Genomic DNA, 17,369 nt, shown 5'->3' with positions numbered 1-17,369 from the left:
AATCGTCACCACCACCACCCTCATTGCAAACTAATGTGGAAATGCTCACAGGCCTTTGCAACTATTTGATTTTTATTTTGATCAGCCAGCTACCTTAAGGATCATCAGTAGTGTTTATATTTAATATTCATTTCTTAAATTGTGTTTTATGTTTTAACATTTTACGCCACCCTGATGTTTCATCCTATGTTAGTACAGAAATGCTTTTTAAAAAAATAATAATGCATAGAACTGAACTTAAATTGCAAAAATGAGAAACCAAATAGATCTGCCCATCTTTTAGGCACCTTTTGCTTCTGCTTGAGAGCTCATGAAATTGTTAACTCCATTATATTTTCTTTTTTAAAAAAAATCAAATCTGTGTGAGCCACTTTGATGACCCAATGTGGAACTATTTCCACGAATAAAATAAATATGGCAATTGGTTGAGAGGGGAGCTATTCCCTGCCTAGGTGCAAACTGCCCTCTGCAGAGTTGGGAAGAGGCCCAACGCCAGAGTCTCTGTCTGCAGAAGCCTAAAATCTCCACCTCACCCCTTCTCTAGAGAAATCCCCCTCCTCTCCGCTCCATCTCAGAGTGAAAGCACAACATGCTGGCAGGTGGCGTTTGGGCCCAGGAAGCAAAATCTCTGGACCTTGCGTCTGTTGCACCTGCCGTTCTGCGGCTGGGGTCTCTCGCTTTGTTGACTAGAAAAAGAGACAGGGCATCATGCCAGGAGCCTTCGAGTGCCTTCTGAGCCAGATCCCAGTTGCTAAGGGGCTTGGGGAAGACATCAAGAGAGAGAAGCAAAAAAATAAAAGTAAATCTTGTTTTTCCTTTTTCACAGAGAGAGGTGTGGGCAGATTGTATGTTAACAAGGAGAGGGAGGGTCTTCTCAATCCCATTTGGAGAAGGGCGGTAGCTCAGTGGCAAAGCATCTGCCTTGCGAAGCAGAAGGTGTCAAGTTCGATTCCTGTCATTTCCAGGTAGATTTGGGAGAGAATCGCTGCCTGAAAACCTGGAGAGCTGTTGCCGGTCTGTGTTGGCATTACTGAGCTAGAGCATCAGAAAGCATTTATTTATCTGGCGGGCGGAGGGGGGGGGGACCCAGAATTAAATATAAATTACTAACAGATTCAAAAGAAAGAGGGGGATTTTCTCTGCCGGATTTGAAGATATATTTTGATGCCGCAGCCCTTTGTTGGGTTAAGGAATGGATTAAATTAGATAATGCTGTTGTTCTTGATTTGGAGGGGTTCGGCAATGTATTTGGTTGGCATGCTTATTTATGGTATGATAAGATAAAGGCTCATAAAGGCTTTAAAAAACATATAATTAGAAAATCTTTATACCCTAAAATATAAAGATCCTTTCCTTAGAAAGGAAAACACCTAGGTGGCTTTCACCAATGGAAGCAAAGGCCCAGAAGAAGTTAAATATGGAGAGTACCTGGTTGAGATATTCTGATTTACTGTTGGAAGATAAGGAAGGATACAAATTAAGACCATTTGAGCAAATCAAAGATAAATTGGATTGGCTACATTATTATCGGATTAATGAATTGTTTAAACTTGACAAGAAAAATGGTTTTGCATCAGAAAAAAACAAATTGGAAACGGAGTTGTTAGATACTAATGTTAAAAATTTATCAAAAATGTATTATTTGTTGTTGGAGTGGCACACAAAGGGGGCTGGATGTGGCCGAATCGCCTTCTCAATCCGACCCGCAGACAGTCCGGGAATCAGCATGTTTTTACATGAATAGGATGTGTCCTTTTATTTAAAATGCATCTCTGGGTTATTTGTGGGGCCTGCCTGGTGTTTTTACATGAGTAGAATGGGTGCTTTTATTTAAAATGCATCTCTGGGTTATTTGTGGGGCATAGGAATTCATTCCCCCCCCCCCCGAAAATATAGTCCGGCCCCCCACAAGATCTGAGGGACAGTGGACCAGCCCCCTGCTGAAAAAGTTTGCTGACCCCTGAGCTAGATGGATCAATGGTCTGACATTGTATCAGGCAGCTTCCTGTTTCTATGCTCCCTTGTTCGGTAATTAGTCCGGGAGGGTTGGGTCTCATTAGAAAAAGGTCTCTTGATAGCTGGAAATCTCTCTCTGATTTTGAATGGGATACCCATCAATGTTTGGTGACACAGAGAGATGCCCAAATTGCTGTCTAAGTGACCTGATCCATAGGGAAACTGACTACCAAAGATAGGCGATGGCCTGTACATTGTATTAATCATGTGAAGAATTTGTTTTCTGCCTTATCTTTTTCTGCTATTGCATTTTTGGTATGATTGTTGTTGTTGTTTAGTCGCTTAGTCTTGCCTGACTCTTCGTGACCCCATGGACCAGGGCACGCCAGGCACTCCTGTCTTCCACTGCCTCCCCCAGTTTGGTCAAACTCATGCTGGTAGCTTTGAGAACACTGTCCAACCATCTTGTCCTCTGTCGTCCCCTTCTCCTTGTGCCCTCCATCTTTCCCAACATCAGGGTCTTTTCCAGGGAGTCTTCTCTTCTCATGAGGTGGCCAAAGTATTGAAGCCTCAGCTTCAGGATTTGTCCTTCCAGTGAGCACTCAGGGCTGATTTCCTTCAGAATGGATAGGCTTGATCTTCTTGCAGTCCATGGGACTCTCAAGAGTCTCCTCCAGCGCCATAATTCAAAAGCATCAATTCTTCGGCGACCAGCCTTCTTTATGGTCCAGCTCTCACTTCCATACATCACTACTGGGAAAACCATAGCTTTAACAATACAGTGGTGCCTCGCAAGACGAAATTAATCCGTTCCGTGAGTGTCTTCGTCTAGCGGTTTTTTTGTCTTGCGAAGCAACCCTATTAGCGGATTAGCGCTATTAGCGGTTTAGCGGCTATTAAAGGCTTAGCGGCTTAGCTGCTAAAAGGCTATTAGCGGCTTAGCGGCTTAGAAAAAGGGGGGGAGCGAAAAAAAATCTCAAGACTCGCAAGACATTTTCGTCTTGCGAAGCAAGCCCATAGGGAAATTCGTCCTGCAAAGCAACTCAAAAATGGAAAACCCTTTCGTCTAGCGGGTTTTCCGTCTTGCGAGGCATTCGTCTTGCGGGGCACCACTGTACAGACCTTTGTTGGCAAGGTATGATTGTAGTGACTGCAATGCTTGCTCATTTTTAAGGTTATGGTTATTGTGAGCAGCTTTGAGCTCAACTTTGCTGTTGGAAAAGCAGAATGGAAATATCAAAAGAGGGAAGTCAGTAGTCCCAGGGTTCCAGAGAGGCAGGAAGGCAAAGTGAGACAAAATCAGCACCTTAGAGAGGAACTAATGCGTGGGTTTCAGGACCACAGATAGCAACTCGGCAGCAGAGATAGAACATACAAGTTGTCTCAGCGATGCCCTTGAGCAGCTGGCAGATCTTAATAGCAGAGGTGGGGAACCTCAGACCCCGGAGCCCAATGTGGCCCTCTAGCCTCTCTGGTACACTCCCTCTCACCAGGCTACACCAATCACTGGCCCTGCTTCCGACCCTGGGGCTTCCCTCCCACCCGGATGAAATGTGTCCTTGAGTTCTGATCATGTCTCTGCGAAAGGACAGAGGGGGTTATGTGAGTGCATGTACTGTACAAAGGTGAAATTTGCGTTCATTGCTCCACCTACGGGTGCCTCCAGCCCCGCCTTGAAGAAGATAAGGATACAAGAATGAGATACATTATATATAGATATACAGATACAGATGAGATGGAGATATGGATATACAGTCATACCTCGGGTTACAGACGCTTCAGGTTGCGCGTTTTTGGGTAACGGACGCGCCAAAACCCGGAAGTACCGAAACAGGTTACTTTCGGGTTTTGGCGCTCGTGCATGTGCAGAAACACTAAATTGCGCTTTGCGTAGAAGTGCCGAATCGTGACCCACGTGTGTGCAGATCTGGCGATGTGGGTTGCGAACGCTGCGGGTTGCGAATTTAAATAATACTAATACTAGATAACAAACAATGTCGTGAAGTGGTTAAATAGCCAGTGAGTGGGGAGGTGTCGGGTCAAATCCACCCTTAGCAATAGATCCTCCCGCACGGATCACGTTCGCAACCTAAACGTCCACTGCATAGATATATAGCTATATACCGTATTTTTTGCTTCATACGGTGCACCGGACCATAGGGTGCACCTAGTTTTTTTTGGGGGGGGGTCAAGAAAAAATTTTTATTTCCCCTCCCAGCCTCAAAGAGCAGTGTACAGGCTGTGCGCAACCTCTCCCTGCCGGAGGAGTTGCGCGCAGCTATGTCACAAGCCAAGGCAGCCAACTGGATGGATCCCACTGGCTGTTTTGGCTTCCTCTTTAGCCCCACGCAACCTCTCCCTGCCGGGAGAGGCTGTGAGCGGCTATCCCTGAAGCCTGGAGAGCGAGAGGGGTCGGTGCGCACCGACCGCTCTCGCTCTCCAGGCTTCAGTGAAAGCAACGCGAAGCCTTTGGAGCACAGAGGGAGTGCTCCCTCTGCGCTTCGGAGGCTTAGCGTTGCTATCGCTGAAGCCAAGGAGCCTGCATTCGCTCCATAGGATGCACACACATTTCCCCTTGATTTTTGGACGGGAAAAAGTGTGTCCTATAGAGTGAAAAATACGGTAGATAAAGATACAGGTATACAACACATTTCAAATTAAAAAGTGTCTGTGCAACACAGAAAGCTGCCTTAAACTGAGTCAGACCATTGATCCTCCCAGCTCAGTAATGTCTACACATGAGGTCCCCAATGTGGTGCCCATGGGCACTACAGTGCCCTTAGACACCCCCTTGGTGCCTTTCAGTGCCCCCTGCCCTCCCATTAAAAAGTTGGGAAGGTTATTTAAATATATATATATAGTTTGGCTGAAGAGGTTGCCTCCTTGGCAAGGTGTTATATTTTGTTTGCTTGGCGTAGATGACGAAGTTTGCATATTGAGGACTGGGAATGAGGGCTCTTGCATTGATTGCAACTTGGGCACTATTGTAAAACTGCTGCATTTTTATTTTATTTTATTTACTTGCTTGTTTCCAGGACTAATTCAAGAAGATGCAGCTTTTGACAGTCAAAGCCTGGAGCAGCCTGGATCTCAAGGAGAACTTTCTCTCCTATAATCTCCCGGGGCTTTTAGGATCTAGAAGTGAGACCCTAATCTAAGTTCCTTCCTTTAGCAAGGTAATGTTATCATCTACCTGGGGCAAGACCTTATCTGTTGTAGCCCCAGAGTTGTGGAACGCTCTCCTCCGTGAGGTCTGTATTAATTCTTCATTGGTAGACAGGGAGGAAATGTGGCTATTAATTTGGATGTTTGGGGATTGGTGGAGATACTTGTGTAATTAGAAATGTTCGTTTTGATTCATTTAGCTGAGGTTGTTTTTTTCTATTTCAAATGGATTGCTTTTATTTGCATTTTCAAACAGTAAAAAAATTGTGGGCAGGTGCTCTTTTATTGAAAGATAGTGTAAATAAATAAAATCCTCAAGGCAGGGAACATGTTTTGTTGCTGTTTATATTACTCTTTATTTACAGAAATTGTACTGTATAATGTCTGGACGTTCTGTTTATTGAGCATTCATCCTTGATTTGCTTGCATAAAGCTTATGCCAGAGTCTAGATCATATCTGGTCTTTTTGAACATTTCTTTAGGGGGCAGTTATATGGCAAATGAGCATTCATTCTCCATTCACCCTGATTTGCTTGCTAGGTGTTCATTCATCTTCTATATTATATTCATTCAGCCCATACATTCCTGTGCATCTTCCCCATCGCAAAACTCCCGGTTCTCTGTTAAAGTAGATCTACTGCAGCAGGGGAGTCCTTGAATCTACTTTAATTATACAAACTTATCGTTCCAGTATGTCCAGTCTGGAGATGCTCTAGGTTTTTAAAAAATAATACGCAAGAACTTCCTGCTTCTCTCTGCACCCCTATCTATATCCCTCCCATCAGAAATCCCTCATGTTGTGAAATTGTACCTGCTATCAAATAAGCAAGCAAGTGGTTGTGCTTCTTTCATTGCAATGTATAAGAGCAGGGGTCAGCAAACTTTTTCAGCAGGGGGCCGGTCCACTGTCCCTCAGACCTTGTGGGGGGCCGGACTATATTTTGGGGGGAAATATGAAGAAATTCCTATGCCCCACAAATAACCCAGATGCATTTCAAATAAAAGGAATCATAGAATCATAGAATCATAGAGTTGGAAGAGACCACAAGGGCCATCGAGTCCAACCCCCTGCCAAGCAGGAAACACCATCAGAGCACTCCTGACATATGGTTGTCAAGCCTCTGCTTAAAGACCTCCAAAGAAGGAGACTCCACCACACTCCTTGGCAGCAAATTCCACTGTCGAACAGCTCTTACTGTCAGGAAGTTCTTCCTAATGTTTAGGTGGAATCTTCTTTCTTGTAGTTTGGATCCATTGCTCCGTGTCCGCTTCTCTGGAGCAGCAGAAAACAACCTTTCTCCCTCCTCTATGTGACATCCTTTTATATCTTTGAACATGGCTATCATATCACCCCTTAACCTCCTCTTCTCCAGGCTAAACATGCCCAGCTCCCTTAGCCGTTCCTCATAAGGCATCGTTTCCAGGCCTTTGACCATTTTGGTTGCCCTCCTCTGGACACGTTCCAGTTTGTCAGTGTCCACATTCTACTCATGTAAAAACATACTGATTTAGAAGGCCATTGGGCCGGATCTGGCCCCCGGGCCTTAGTTTGCCTACCCATGTAAAAGAGGTTTGGATCCTGCCCCAATATACACATCATTTCTTGTAAGGCAGGCATGTCCAAAGTCCATTTCGGGTGTCTAATCGGTTTAATCCAGCCCCTGTGGCAGTTTATTTCCTGGAGTAGAATCCTAAAAAAAACCCTCAACAATTTCAGTCCTAAAAAAAAGCTCAGCAACTGTGGTCAGCCCTTTGGTCGGCCCTCACGGCTCTTCACTTCATCAACTCTGGCCCTCTTTGAAAAAAGTTTGAACACAACTGGAAGAAATTTAAAGACTATTTACAGAAATATTGCAAAATTAAGGAATCTTAGAAGGATGTTGGATAGAAACTAAGAGGTTTTTAGCTGTAATGCTTTAAGAGATATGAAGAAAGGTTAACAATTGGGTAAAAGTTTAACGGTAAGGATTTGCTGAACTAACAAACTGAACTGGAATACAAAAAAGGGAGGTATGAGGAGGTCCGGGGAAATAAGTGTAGGGAAGATAGGTTTGGAAAATTAATGTCTTTTTAACTGTTTTATTTTGTATGTTTTCTTTTTATTCTTTATTTTTTGTTATATTTTAAAAACGTTATTCTTCTTTTTTTGTACTCTGTATTTTTTTTTGTACTTCTTGAAACTTTAATAAATATATTTAAGAAAAGAAAAGAAAAGAAAAGAAAAGAAAAGAAAAATGTTTGAACACCACTGTTGTAAGGTAAGGGAGAGAAGAGGCTAGGGTTGGCTCCAAGTGTAACTCCCCTTTTATACCGGGACAGAAAAAATTGTTGTGGCAGAAATGGCCCCTCAATATTCCACAGCCCACATGGTGGGAAGAGGCCAGTGGGGTCTATTACGCCCTCCAAAAAGCTCCACACACAAACACCGGGCACCGACAATGTTGGGTGCCCCCTCAGTGTTCCTGCACCCCTCACTTTTAATAATAATATAGTCTGTATAGCCCACTCTTCACTGAATATTTCAGAGTGGAGAATATAGCAATGTCCAATGTGCAAAAAATTGCAGAATCAAAAAATAATAATTCAAAATTAAGTAAGGTAAAGGTACCCCTGACCATTAGGTCCAGTTGTGGCTGACTGGGGTTGCGGCGCTCATCTCGCTTTATTGGCCGAGGGAGACGACGTACAGCTTCCGGGTCATGTGGCCAGCATGACTAAGCCGCTTCTGGCGAACCAGAGCAGCGCACAGAAATGCCATTTACCTTCCTGCCGGAGCGGTACCTATTTATCTACTTGCACTTTGACGTGCTTTCGAACTGCTAGGTTGGCAGGAGCAGGGACCGAGAAACGGGAGCCCACCCCGTCGCGGGGATTCGAACCGCCGACCTTCTGATCGGCAAGTCCTAGGCTCTGTGGTTTAACCCACAGCGCCACCCGTGTCCCTTAAAATTAAGTACTCCAGCATAAATCAGAAGAAAAAAAATTAAACAGCTCTGAGAACAACCATTAGAATGTCCCTATAACCCAAAGGTCTGGGTAAGGAAAAGAGGGACACCCAACCAACTAAAACAACAAAATGGCCTTATGAAAATGTCCAGTCCATCGTAAGATTCCAGGATAGGTTGCAATTTGTGAAACAACAGTAGAATTAAAACAAATCAATGCGAGTGTCAGTGAATCACCACTTACAGACAGCAGGGGGAGTGCTACGCTCATTCCATTACTCTCTGAATTTTTCTCCTGCTGCTGCGCTGCCTTTCTTCGATTCCTCTATAATAAGAGTGCAACATGCCCAGAAAGAACTATGACAGCAACAAACAGCCCTCGCTGCTTGATTTTGAGGCCACAAAGTTTCCAGACAGGCTGTTCCCCTTTCCATTTCTCTTTTCCAACCGATACCCAACATTCCTGAGCTACTGGGCACACTCAGTCCCCATCATTGGGCCATGGTGGGGGGTAGATTTTTAGTTTGCTTTGTACTTTGCAAGGCTTAGGATGCCTGCCACCTGCAGCATGCCAATACCTCCCTCCTGTTTTTTGGTGGGCTTCTTTGGTGCCATTCCTGTGGGCACTCGCCCCCTGAATTTGCTATCAGGAGGAGAAATTATTGGCTGCTTCCATCAAGCAGTGACAACATTTTAGATTTGCCTTCTTTTTTTTCTATTGGGTTTAAGAAAGAAGAAGTAAAATACACCCAGCTTTTGCTATCTTTATCGACTGGGTGGGGTGGGGAGCCATAGCTTTGTAGTCTGCTTTGCATATAAATACCAGATTCAATCTCCTAAGAAATGTTTTGTTGACGAAAGGAACAACCACAGGGTGCTAGCATCAGCCACAGTGGGGCCTGTGGGCCCTGGCATTTGCACAACTTTGCTTCATACTGATGCCCGGCCTGCCATGCAAGCCCTCCCACCTTTGGAGGTACAGTGGTTGGCAATCAAAGACAGGGCCTTTTCGGTGGTGGCACCCTTGAGTTGTGCACTATTTGTTCCAAGGACATTTGGCTTGTTTTCCTTTTGGCATCAGGTAAAGACTCCTCCTCCCCCTCTCCTGGGCCTTTAAAGGTTCGTTTCAATTTTGCCTTTTCTGGTTTCAACCTTTATTGCTGCTTTTTAAATTTACAGGTTTGCTTTGGCTACTGTTTTTTTTTTTTTTTTTGTGGCTGAAAAGCTTGCTTTTTAATGTGAATTGTGTTGTGAAGCTTCCCCTCACCCTTCTGTATAGCCCAGAGAGATGCCTTGAAAGTTTCAGACGAAAGGCAGTTAGGAATCTTTTAAATACAGTGGTACCTCAAGTTACAGATGCTTCAGGTTACAGACGCTTCGGGTTACAGACTCCACTAACCCAGAAATAGTACCTCAGGTTAAGAACTTTGCTTCAGGATGAGAACAGAAATCGCGTGGCGGAGGCGTAAGCCCCCATTAGCTAAAGTGGTACCTCAGGTTAAGAACAGTTTCAGGTTAAGACCAGACCTCCAGATTTGATGTATTTTATGTTTCATATTCTTTATTTTTATTTTTATATTTTATTATTGTTTACTCTGTCTTTTGTTATGTTTTTGTATGAAAAATAATAAATATTATTGTGAAGAAGAAAAGAAAAGACCAGACTTCCAGAACGAATTAAGTTCTTAACCCGAGGTACCACTGTATATACATGCATACATAACTGGAAAACGATAGAAAAGAAAGTGGTATTCTATCAAAGGGAGGAATGCATTCGAATCAGAAAACTTGTGTGATCTCAACAGAAATGTTCACAGCCTACAGCTGCAATCCTACCTGTGAGTGATTCTCCTGAGTAGACATGCACGAGACTGCCATGTTCATATATCAAATTCTGGATATCAGTTTGCCCAGAAGTTCAGTTCTGTTGAAAAAGCCACGAACTATCCTAGTCTTGTGTGTTGCAGAGAATTGAACTGGATGACCCCTTGGTGTCCCTTCCATTTGTACAATCCTATGATTCTACCCACCCACCCCCCAAATTTGATGATAGCGTCCTGGCAAATTGCACTGAATACTTTTTTTATAATAATTTTTTTAAAAAGCAAGCGAAAGAGCTCACGCTGTGCCTTGCATCTGCCTCCTAAATGAACTCTAATAAGATTTACTTAATCCACTTGAAAAGGGGGGAAATGCTGTTTTTGTCCCCCAATTTGTTGAAACATCTGAAAGTTCGCAAGGTTGCGACCCCTCTTTCGGAAAGGGGAATCCCCTGCCACCTGTAAATATCCTGGGGAAAACAGTTGGGAACAATGAAACACGTGCTGGTTAACTGTTGCCCGGGCAACGGTTACGGTTCATCCGTAGGGGGTCTCTGGCCCCACCAAGGCTTTGTCCGCAGGAGACGTGGGCCAGCTGTTGCCGAATAGCCATTGTGGAAGATCATTGTGAACTAATAGTCAGCCGCACAAATAGGCCCCTGTTCGTTCTCAGTGGGTTTTGTCTTTTACAAGGGGGGTGTTCCCTGCACCTCCCGCAGCAGATAACTCTCCAAGTTAGCATCGTGAAAACAGCCCTTTCCTTTAGATGCATAAATATCCCATTTATAATACAGTGGTTCTCGAACATTTTTTTCCCTCAGGCCACACTTTCAGAACAAAAAAATGGCTCTCGGATTTTTTTATTGATAAGAAATACATTGGAAAACACGAGCAGGGTTGTCCTCGGAATCATTTGCTGACATTTTGAAAATATATCTATCCGTATTCCGCAAATGAAAAAAGAAGACAATTGTTTTGATATTATACTATGCTACACTGAAATGTTTAAATGTTCTTTGATTGTCCTGGAGTTTTCCTGCCATGCTGGTCATTCTCTCCTGCCCCACCAGTGTGGCACACCACAGCCTTTGAGAACCACTGATTTAATAGAATGGACACCAGCTTAACACTGGTTACCTAGGGCCTTTTCATGTATAGGTAGGATGTAGCAGAAATATCCAATAGGATGGTGCAGAATGATCCTGGGTGAAAGAGTCAGAATAGTTAGGAAATTCTGAATCCCTGAAGCAAAAAACATTCTGCTATGGATATTGCAGCTCTCTGGTCTTCCCCACCTGCGTTCTTGGGCATTGCATCTCTGGCCCAAACAGGCCATCTCAAGATCTCACGGGAGCCATTGAAGCAACAAGGCAGGACTCCCTGGTCCTGAGTGGGGTAACTGTGCCCCTGAAAGACCAGGTGCGCAGCCAGGTGAGTCATTTTGGACTCACAGCTGTCCGTGGAGGCGCAGGTCAATTCTGTGTCCACGGCAGCTGCTTATCAGCTCCATCTGGTGCGCAGGCTGAGACCCTATCTGCCCATGGACTGTCTCACCAGAGTGGTGCATGCTCTGGTTATCTCCCGCTTGGACTACTGCAACACGCTGTACGTGGGGCTACCTTTGAAGGTGATCCAGAAACTACAACTAATCCAGAATGCAGCAGCTAGACTGGTGGCTGGGAGCCTGAGACCATATCACACCGGTCCTGAAAGACCTACATTGGCTCCCAGTCCGTTTCCGAGCACAATTGAAAGTCTTGGTGCTGACCTTTAAAGCCCTAAACAGTCTCAGCCTGGTATACCTGAAGGAGCATCTCCATCACTGTCATCCAGGCCGGACAGCTCTGAGGGCCTTCTGGCGGTTCCCTCCCTGCGAAAAATAAGGTTGCAGGGAGCCAGGCAGAGGGCCTTCTCGGTAGTGGCACCCTCCCTGTGGAACACCCTCCCATCAGATGTCAAGGAAATAAACAACGATCTGACTTTTAGAAGACATATGAAGGCAGCCCTGTTGAGGGAAGTTGTTAATGTTTGATGTTTTATTGAGTTTTTAATATTCTGTTGGGAGCCGCCCAGAGTGGCTGGAGAAACCCAGCCAGAGGGGCGGGCTATAAATAAATAGATGATGATGATGATGATGTATGAATAGAAGGACTGGCCTCGTGACCTCGCAAGCTTGGATCCAAGTCACAGACTGAGAAATCTCTGCAGGCAAATGTGATGGCATGACAGCGATCTCACAGCTACCTGTAGAGGTTCCGCGATCTGGAGGCCTTACAATCCCAGGGTGCACCTTGAACATGTATTGCCAAAAGGGCTGATAAATTCACAGTTGCGCAGCAAACAATTCACTTGTGTTGCTCTATTTTTGCTCTGTTAAACTGGGTTACTCTGGAAGAGGACCCCACTATGATAGCACCCACAGCCATAAAAGGCAGCCGGTATTAAGTAATTTTGGCAAGATTTATTATACAGGAGCAAGAACCTGACTTCTGGGATGTTTGCAGGTAGGATTTCCACCTTTTGGTATGGGCTGAAACTGTGTGATCTTAGCAGGACACACCAACTCTTAAGTGATGCGTCTTCCATCATTTTGGTGGTAGAACATCTGCTTTGCATGCAAAAGGTCCTAAGTTCCATCCCCGGCATCTTCAGGTAAGGCCAGGGAGAGAACCCTATCTGAAGTCCTAGAGGATCACTGCAAGTCAATGTAGACAATACTGAGCTACATGGATCAGTGATCTGTCTCGGTTGTTGGCATCCATCTGTCTCGGGAGACAATGGAAGAGTATGCCCTCAAGAGTGAAGTCAAACTGTTGGAGAGTTGCATGGCGAGTTCCTGACCCGCCCCCAGGTGGAAATAATGACACAATTATTAAGATTAATGGGCTAAAAAAGGCCACAACTTTATCAGTTACAGGTGATGAGTGGTATTGGCTTAGGCATTGGTCCTAACCGACTATATCTGACTCCAGCCCGTCTGCTTGAAGTCCAGGAAGGGTTAATCACCAGCAGGGGGAGTCCTGCTGATGCACATCAACTAGGAACTCCCCCGGGGTCACCGATAGGGGGCGTGCCTTAGGCCCTCACCTCCCTAGGCTTCGGACAGGGCCACGCCCCCAGAATCCATTAACGGACTACCCTTCAATATGTGGGGGAGGTGATGGCACTACCTCCCCTCTTCCATCTACAGAACTATACCAATGCCTAACCGCCATTACCCAGAAAGTTGTGACGATTTGCCACGAGGTAGGCGAAAAACCAATTGGCCAATTTGCCGAGTGGAAAAATTCCTACCAGGCCCCTCAACGGCGACCAACTGAGATCCATAGCAAGGTCAAAGAAAGAAAACCTTATAGGGCAGGAGGGTGGGAAAACAGGAACAGCTGGCGAGCGGACAAAGAGGGAGATCCCCGGCTGCGTCCTGCCTTTATAGGGCAGGCCACACCCCCGGACCAACCCGATTGGCCGGCTAGGGGGTGATGCAGCCAGGCACCCCCCAATCGCACGTGGAGGGACCGTGAAGGCTGCAACCCCACCTCCTCTGGAGGCAGAGAGGCAGAGATGAGTCCGGCTGGTGATGAAGCCAGGATGTCTCCCCCTCCTGATGCAACAAGCTCTCCTCCTCCCTGGTCTCCCAGAACCAGAAGAGGGCCGAAAAGGGCAGAGCCGCGGCAGACTGCATGCAGGCGCAGTCTCTGATCGCTAGGGGGAAAGCCCTGAAGAGGAAGGGACTTTGATGGCTGCAGGGAGGCAAGGACTTTCAGTCTTGGCAACTGATTCATGGGGCCAGACCTATTCAGCCAAGTCTGTGAAGACTGTGTTTTTGCAAATAGCTTCTTGGGCTTGTTGATCAGAAGGTTGGCAGTTCGAATCCCCACGACGGGATGAGCTCCCGTTGCTCTGTCCCAGCTCCTGCCAACCTAGCAGTTCAAAAGCACGCCAGAGCAAGTAGATAAATAGGTACCGCTGTGGCAGGAAGGTAAACAGCGTTTCCGTGCGCTCTGGTTTCTGCCACGGTGTCCCGTTGCGCCAGAAGCGGTTTAGTCATGCTGGCCACATGACCCGGAAGGCTGTCTGCAGACAAACGCCGGCTCCCTTGGCCTGAAAGCGAGAGGAGTGCCACAACCCCATAGTCGCCTTTGACTGGACTTAACCATCCAGGGTCCTTTACCTTTACCTAGGCTGACACTCAGCCAAGTGTGTGAAGATTGTGTATTTGCAAATAAAGAGTTAATTCCAACTTTGAAGATAGGACTTTCTGCTGGCTCACTTTTTGGCACCTAGCCTCCTTTATCTAGTGCTCTGACTAGAGTTAGGCGGCCTTCCCAAATGTGGCAGATTTTAGTGGCTACATCTTCTTGCTGTCAATCAGAATTCAGTAAGTCCAGTGGTGCCTGACAACAGAGACCTGGTCCCTCCAGAAGGGTCTTTGCTGAGGGCTTTCTCAAACATGGAGAGATGGACAAGTGATAAGAAGCGAAGGGCCTCTTCACATGGTTCTGGGATCTGACAGTGGCTTTCAAAATGCCTCCTTGAACCCTGCTGTTATTAAGCTCTGACCGCAAAGTACGTCCTCCTTGAGGGCTACAAATGTTTAGCAGAAGGAGTTTATATGCTGTACAAGAGACAGCTGTGCTCTGAAGTTGGCACGTAAGAATCTCTCCAGCTGTTAACCCTGAACTTCAACCTGGGGGGCAAAGAACATAAAAATAGGGTTATTATTTTTTGTTTCCACGTCCTTCGTTTTACTACATCAACATGCCGCTTGTGGCCAAAGATCTTTTTTATGCCTTTTTAGCAACCTTGAGTAATATAAGGGAAACAGAATAGCTCAATGTCATAAGGAAGACTTGGCTTGGGAAATGTTTATCGCTTGTGGGATGTTTCTGTCTCCCGGAGCCAAAATCAGGGCATTCTTCTGCCGGATTTGCGATGCCAAACAAGGGACAGACAAATCTGTCAGTTTGTATTTCTCTCTGTTTCTCATTTGTTTTTACTATCTCAAGTTCAATATGCCCCCTTTTCCTTATTTTTAATGGGGGGGTTTTAGAAGTCTGCATAGAAACCACACACTTTTTATGCACCTTTTTCAATTACACACATTTTGGCAAGGATTTTCCCCTTGATATAATATATATATGTGTATTCCTGTGCACACTTCCTTTGAACACCTACCATATTTATTTGGCGTAGGCAATTTTTGGCTGGAGAAGCGCATTGCAAAATTCAGGAGTGCGATTTCTGAAGGCTAACTGGGCTTTGGTTTGCATATTGGTGCAGGGAGTGCCAATTTGACAATGTGAACTGGACAAATTTTGCAGTCCTTGTAAAAAAGAAAAGAAAGAAAGTCAGCTTTGATGAACCCTTTTACAGTCCAAACCGATGCTCCTGTTCAGCATGCGCGAGCAGCAAACCCAGAAGTAACCCGTTCCGGTACGTCTGGGTTTGCCGCGGACGTCTGCCGAAGTGGACGCTGGATGGGACGAACTTATACGGAGGTACCACTGTAAATGAACAAAAGTACAAAGATTCATAAAATGCTTAGGGGTATGCGTACCCCCAGAAAAAAGCACTGATCATTATTATTCTAATCTGAATTTCAGCTACACATTCAAAACAGGGTGTGTGTGTGTGTGTGTGTGTGTGTGTGTGTGTGTGTGCATGTGTGTGTGAAGCAAACTTGAAAATTCATGATCATTTTTGAAACATGTCTCCTAAAATACATTGCTATAGGTTTGTAGGTGCTAGGATTTAAATTTATTTATTTTTATTTATTAAATTTGTATACCCTTCATCCGTAGATCTCAGGGCGGTTCACAACAAAGAATTTAAAACCGTGTCCCTTGTGTGTTTGAGCTGAGCTCTAGCTGCTTCTAATCCTTTAATAAGCATGTGTGAAAGACTTATTAACTTCCTACACTGTGTACTAGACACCTCACGAATCTCTTGAAATCAGCATGTGTTAGAAAGCAATGGAGTCAACTAATTCCCCTTTAAGGTGTTAGCCTGGAGTGATGTGTCATTCACATAGCAAGACGATCAAAGGGAGAGGCACCTTTGCCTGTGTTAAAAGAGGCCAGCGCTTAGCTTAGTGAGGGGAGAGCAAACCGGGATGTGATTTGGAAAGCAAGGCAAGCCTAGTTAGAATAGCAGGACCCCCTTAAAATGCTGGTGCAGATTATCACAGCAGGCTCAGGTTGTATATATATATGTAAAGAAACCAATATCATAATGACATCACGGTCTTCACTGTGCTTCATTGTACAAATGGAAACACAGACCCAGAGTAAAGCATGCCTGGAACTCCCTGAAATCTCACATTGCTGTCGAGATTGGGGCTGGTGTGTAAGGTAAAGGTAAAGGGACCCCTGACCATTAGGTCCAGTTGTGACCGACTCTGGGGTTGCGGCGCTCATCTCGCTTTATTGGCCTAGGGAGCCGGCGTACAGCTTCCGGGTCATGTGGCCAGCATGACTAAGCCACTTCTGGCGAACCAGAGCAGCACACGGAAATGCCGTTTACCTTCCCCCCGGAGCGGTACCTATTTATCTACTTGCACTTTGGCATGCTTTCGAACTGCTAGGTTGGCAGGAGCTGGGACCGAGCACCGGGAGCTCACCCTGTCATGGGGATTCGAACCGCCAACCTTCTGATCGGCAAGTCCTAGGCTCTGTGGTTTAACCCACAGCACCACCTGCGTCCCTGGGGCTGGTGTTTAGCAATATTTTTACATGCAATTTTCTCTAACATGAAACATTTTTGCGAATGTAATTTTTTAAATTAAATTTCCGAAATTTTTCAAATTAAATAATTACAGAACAATTTTGTTCCGGAGATTGATTTCCCACCCTCACCTCCACAGCGTTTTTACTCAAACCCTTTTCGACTACGTTATAGAACTAACGTAGAACAATTTTGAAGGCCTGTATGTGCCAGTGTAACACCCGTGCACCCAGTATATGCATGAGGTTATTGCCCCAAATATTTGCATTTTAATGCAGATTAAATTTTGCATTGAAATGCTGAGGGGCCCCAAAGCTCAAGCTTCATCAGTTTTATCGTAGATGCGCCCCTGGGTGCCAGTAAAACTGCCACAGAATTAATTTATTCCTGTGAGCATGTTGCAACGGGGAGGGGATTTGGTTTTCTGCCTCAATTAGCTTCGTCTCTAGGTCATTCCTCTCCTCTGTCGTGCTCCATTTCCTCTCTGGCCCTCAAATCCAGCTTCTCGGCCCTCTGCTGCATCGCAGGGTAATAGTAATTTGGGGTCAGTGGTAATAAAACATTGCAGCAACTACAGCTGTTGTTCTTTCCCTGTTTGTGTGTAAACCTCTTCCAAGACCACCAGCTCAACATCTCCCTCACATTTCGCTGCATTCCTTATTACCCGAGATGAACTAAATAAGGCACTCAAGGGAACGAGCTCCTCTTTTCGCGGTTTTGCTGTTTCGCACGTGCCAAATACCACTGGACCAGAATGTAG

At 45.3% G+C, this 17,369-nt stretch overlaps 1 long non-coding RNA gene across 2 annotated transcripts in view; it reads left to right on the top strand.

Moving 5' to 3' along the window:
* LOC308474753 overlaps window positions 1–17,369 on the top strand; it is an 86,109-nt gene that overhangs the window by 52,671 nt on the left and 16,069 nt on the right. For both annotated transcript variants that reach the window (XR_013984927.1, XR_013984928.1), the window contains exon 2: window positions 4,992–5,132. This is a non-coding gene — a long non-coding RNA (uncharacterized lncRNA). The remainder of the gene's footprint in view (window positions 1–4,991; window positions 5,133–17,369) is intronic.

The sequence above is a fragment of the Podarcis pityusensis genome, assembly GCF_964106645.2.
Source record: "Podarcis pityusensis genome assembly, chromosome: 3".
In the NCBI taxonomy this organism is placed as follows: Eukaryota; Metazoa; Chordata; class Lepidosauria; order Squamata; family Lacertidae; genus Podarcis; species Podarcis pityusensis.
Note: the sequence above shows the minus strand (reverse complement) of the source record. Positions and strands in the feature narration are given on the sequence as shown.